The 4613-nt window shown below is 42.6% G+C and overlaps 1 long non-coding RNA gene across 1 annotated transcript; it reads left to right on the top strand.

Moving 5' to 3' along the window:
* The first annotated feature begins 2706 nt into the window (after positions 1 to 2706).
* Positions 2707 to 3589, top strand: LOC134943817 (uncharacterized). The gene is made up of 4 exons (XR_010181772.1): positions 2707 to 2751; positions 2881 to 2947; positions 3032 to 3111; positions 3414 to 3589. It is a non-coding gene; the product is annotated as an uncharacterized LOC134943817 (long non-coding RNA).
* Positions 3590 to 4613: the final 1024 nt, after the last annotated feature.

The raw sequence follows: 4613 nt of genomic DNA, 5'->3' as shown, positions 1-4613 counted from the left end.
GTGCTGTTCGTTATGGCCAGGTCTCTGCGCCCTCACCTCCCCCCTCGCTCACCTCCCCACTCAGGACAGGAAAACATTTGTTTTCCTGATACAGCTGCTGCACCAACCAGAAGCCGAGGCCCCACCCCTTTCACAGGCCCCGCCCCTCCCACGACCCGCGATCCCCTCCACCCAAATTGTGAGGGTTGGAACCAGCACAGAGCTCGTACAGGTAAGAGCACTGTGTGGTCACTATTTTCAATGCTCAGCCGCCAATAAGACAACTCTAGAAAGCAGCATCATATTGTCATTGTATGTGCCCAGTATTTTTCTATTAAAATTACAGTGTTTGGTCTGAATTAAACCCAGCTCCGTGATTTGTGTCCTTTAAACCTGACATCCCTGACACAGGATGGAGCACTGTAGGCAGGGCTGGCACAATGTGCTCAGCAAACACAGCAATGCAGGGGTAGGCTTCTGTCAGTTTTCACTTCGGGGAGTCCTACTACTAGCAACATTGGGCCTCAGTCAGACCCGATCGCACACTGCCTTTTTTCACAGCCGTGCGATCGGGTCTGAACAGCGCATGCACCGCAATGCACGGGCGTGTCGGCTGCTGTCGACGGGGATCGCCGGGCAGCAACAAAACTTAAGAAAGCTATCGCACTGGCGATCACAAAGAAGATTGACAGGAAGAAGGCGGTCGTGGGTGGCAGCTCACAGTTTTCTGGGAGTGTCCGGAAAAACATAGGCGTGCCCAATCGTTCAGGAGGAGGACTCCTGACGTCACCACCGGCTCGGATCGTCGCAGTGGCTGAGTAAGTCCTGGGTTGTGCAGAGACTGCACAAACTGTTGTTTGTGCAGCTCACTGCATAGCCGATCGCACCCCTGCACAGCCCTAACCCCCTCCCCTGTAGGTAGCGATTACCTGGTCGCAGCAGTGCAAAAAAACGCCTGCGTACGACCAGGTCTGAATGAGGGGCATTGGCCCTCATTCAGGCCTGATCGCTCGCTAGCAGTTTTTTGCAGCGCTTCGATCAGATAGTCACCGCCTACAGGGGAGTGTATTTTAGCTGTGCAATCGCATGTGCAGCCGAGCTGTACAAAAAAACTGCGTTTTTTGAGTTGCTCAGAACTTACTCAGCCTCTGTGATCTCTTCAGCCTGTCCGGGCCCGGAACTGACGTCAGACACCCGCCCTGCAAACGCTTGGGAACGCCTGCATTTTTCCAACCACTCCCAGAAAACGGTCAGTTGACACCCACAAACGCCTTCTTCCTGTCAATCACCTTGCGATCGGCTGTGCGAATGGATTCTTCATAAAACCCATCACACAGCAACGATCCACTTTGTACCCGTGCCTACACATTGCGGTGCCTACGCAAGCGCAGTTCTGACCTGATTGCAGCGCTGCAAAAAAAGCTAGCGTGCGATCAGGTCTGAATGAGGGCCTTTGCGAGTATAACAGGCGCTACTACTGTGGGCGTTCTGTGTATAAGCGGCGCTACTACTGTGGGCGTTATGTGTATAAGTGGCGCTACTACTGTGGGTGTTATGTATAAGTGGCACTACTATGGACGTTATGTGTATAATCGGTGATACTACTGGAGGCATTATGTGTAAAAGCAGCGATACTACTGGGGTCATTATGTGTATAAGTGGTGATACTACTGGGGCATTATTTGTATAAGTGGTGCTACTACTGGGGGCTACTAGTGGGCACATTATGTCTATGTGGGCGTTATGTATAAGTGCCACTACTACTGTGGCGCTATATGTATAAGCAGCGCTACTACTGTGGGCATTATGTGTATAAGGGGCACTACTACTGGGGGCATTATGTCTATAAGAGGCAATACTACTGTGGGCAGCCGTCACTTCCAGCTAGTCTTCAAGGTGATGTATGTCACCTTGACTACTAGCCGGAAGTGACGGATCAGACTTACCCAATCCCTAAACAACAGCTTAAACATCTTTTTGTTGACCCACCGGAAGTGACATATCCTTGCTGTTTCCATAGCGATCTATAGTGATAGGGAAGCACGCTGTGCGCAGCAGAGGATCATGGGACTATTATATTAGTATGTTCGCCTTTCTATCTTTGTATTAGTGATACCGGCGCCCTTATTACTCACAGTGCAATAGTTATTCATAGGGTTTTTGAAACCTATTTTTATATATTAAATTGTGATTTATTTCACCTAAACACTTTATATCTCCATAAAGGGTGTCAGTAATGTCACTTCCGGTCAATTTTATATATTTCTTAAATTAGGTATAACACTCACGTATTCACAGAATTATCTCTTCACTAGAAAGTATATAATATTTACTTATTCCTATGTTCCTGTGTTGTCTCCAATTGAGCTGGCAGATTGTTAATTTACAAAAAAAATAATAATAATAATTTTGATTGGCCATCATTCTTCAGTGGGAGTGGTTAGTGGTATATAATGCCCCACCATTCACACAGTCAGTCAGTTGCACTTGGGAGAGCACATAGGAACTACTGCTGTATCTGTAAGTATAGGACTTGGTCCCCTTTTTTCAATTTATATTTATTTTTATTATGAGAATCTAATTAATAGTAGTTTATTTAATTCTAATCAATTAGTAATTGGATAGAAGGGGAAAAGGAGGAAAAAGGGAGAGAAAAATGATGATAATAATTAAAAAAAAAAAAAAATCCACCCTAATAGATTATATCAATTAATGATTTTCAGGTGGCCTATTTCTCTCACACATCATTATTTTGAGGCTCACCCAAAGTGGGTATGTATAATGACTTTGCAAATTAGTCTTGCTAAAATTATTGAGTGTTTCCAATTATATTTAGACATAGAGAAGGTTGTTTTTTTTTTTTTGTTTTTTTTTTTAAAGAATTTCTCTCTCTATGTATAGGATATTTACCCATATACCATTTGGACCAGCGTGTTTTTTGGAAAGAGGTCCATTGCTAATTTAGTCTGTAAGTAATATATATGCTGAGTGCATAATGGTACTTTTTCTATGAGAAGGGAATGTAACATAGTTATAACATATTGTTTTGTAGAAAGTGTTCAACACTATTGAGCATTAGAGTGTTTCAACCCATTGAATTCATATATGGTTGCTTCATGGACTGACCATTTGGTATGTACTTTATGGAATCTTTCATCTTCATGTAATTTGTTATTATCATCTTATCCCTATGGAACGGTGTAGTAAAATAACACACTGCATGTATAGTGAAGTTACACAATATGTCACTCTCCTGCATATGTTCTCTGACCAGCTAGTATGGAACATCCTCATCTCCTGCTCGATCTATTGAATATCTAGTATTTTAGTTTAACAATTTTCTAATAAGTATAAATTTATGTATTTTAATTGTTATTGTTAAATTGTAATATGTATATTTTTGTTTATACATTATAATATGTATGTTTTACCAGCTGTGTTGACCATCCCTCTGAAGAAGTCCACGAAGGACGAAACGCGTCAGGGTTGAAGACAGAGAGAAAAGAAACCCTACACTATTGTACATTTGACATATATTGTGATCTGTAATTGTGAAAAAGGGTTACCTCTGTCTAGATTGGGCAATACTTTGCTTTTAATAAATTGTGTAAAGCCATAATCATTTGGTCAATTTTTAGTTGGTAACCAGTTTAAGTGATTGAGAGCGCCCTCTGATTCAATTTGCTGGAGGTGTTGTTTTGTATGGTCCTCCCTAACAGGAGGATCGAATTAGAGGACTGCCGCACCAGCGCAGTAATTAGGTATAATTGCGTTTTGAGATATATATATATATATATATATATATATATATATTATATATATATATATATATATATATATATATATATAGATCAGGTGTTCACAGCGGCACCAGATTGGTAGATTAGGGATATGTACTAGGAAACTTGAGATTGATTTACCACACATTTCTGGAGCTTGAAAAAGACCCCAGCATGGGGTATAAACGCGTTGGCCTGTAGCAGAGGAAACCAGGTGGAGTGACTTATACGAGTTCGGGTATTCAACAACTGAGCCCGCATCAGCTGTGCACCCGGGACTTTTTACTGAGTGAAGTGCTCTTTGTACTGCCTTCTGACAGTTCACATTACATTCGGTAATTGTCACTAGTTTAACCACTTGGGATCATCTGCCTGTTGTGTGAAGTTTTTATGTGTTTAATGTGACGTTAATTACATTTTAATGTATTAAATAGTACTTCACTATATTTGCATTGTTACCTTCTCTCCACTGGGTAATTAAGGACGAGCCCAATATTAAGAAAGGAGAGTGTAATAAGAGACGACAACTCCTGCATGACCATCATATGCAGTAGCGCTAGTTAACTTATTCAATTCTTTGTTTGCATGTGATTTGGTGTAGGTGTGAGGGAACCTTTGTATATAATATAGAACTTGCCTGGCTGCTTTGTTTGAGCGCACTCTTAGGCATTCATATACTGTATGCACTTTGGTGCTAGTGCAGACCCCGGGATGCAGCCACGGGGGAGCTACTTGGTCTTCCCAGAATCAGCACACACCAAGGCACCAGTGGCGTAACTACTGCCCCCGCAGTCCTCGCGGTGGCTTGGGGGCGAGGGGCTGCGGGGGCGCCACTGACTTTGCACAGATTGACAT

The sequence above is a fragment of the Pseudophryne corroboree genome, chromosome 7, assembly GCF_028390025.1.
Source record: "Pseudophryne corroboree isolate aPseCor3 chromosome 7, aPseCor3.hap2, whole genome shotgun sequence".
Taxonomy (NCBI): Eukaryota; Metazoa; Chordata; class Amphibia; order Anura; family Myobatrachidae; genus Pseudophryne; species Pseudophryne corroboree.
The sequence above is the reverse complement of the archived record's forward strand: the minus strand, read 5'-3'. Positions and strand labels throughout refer to the sequence as shown.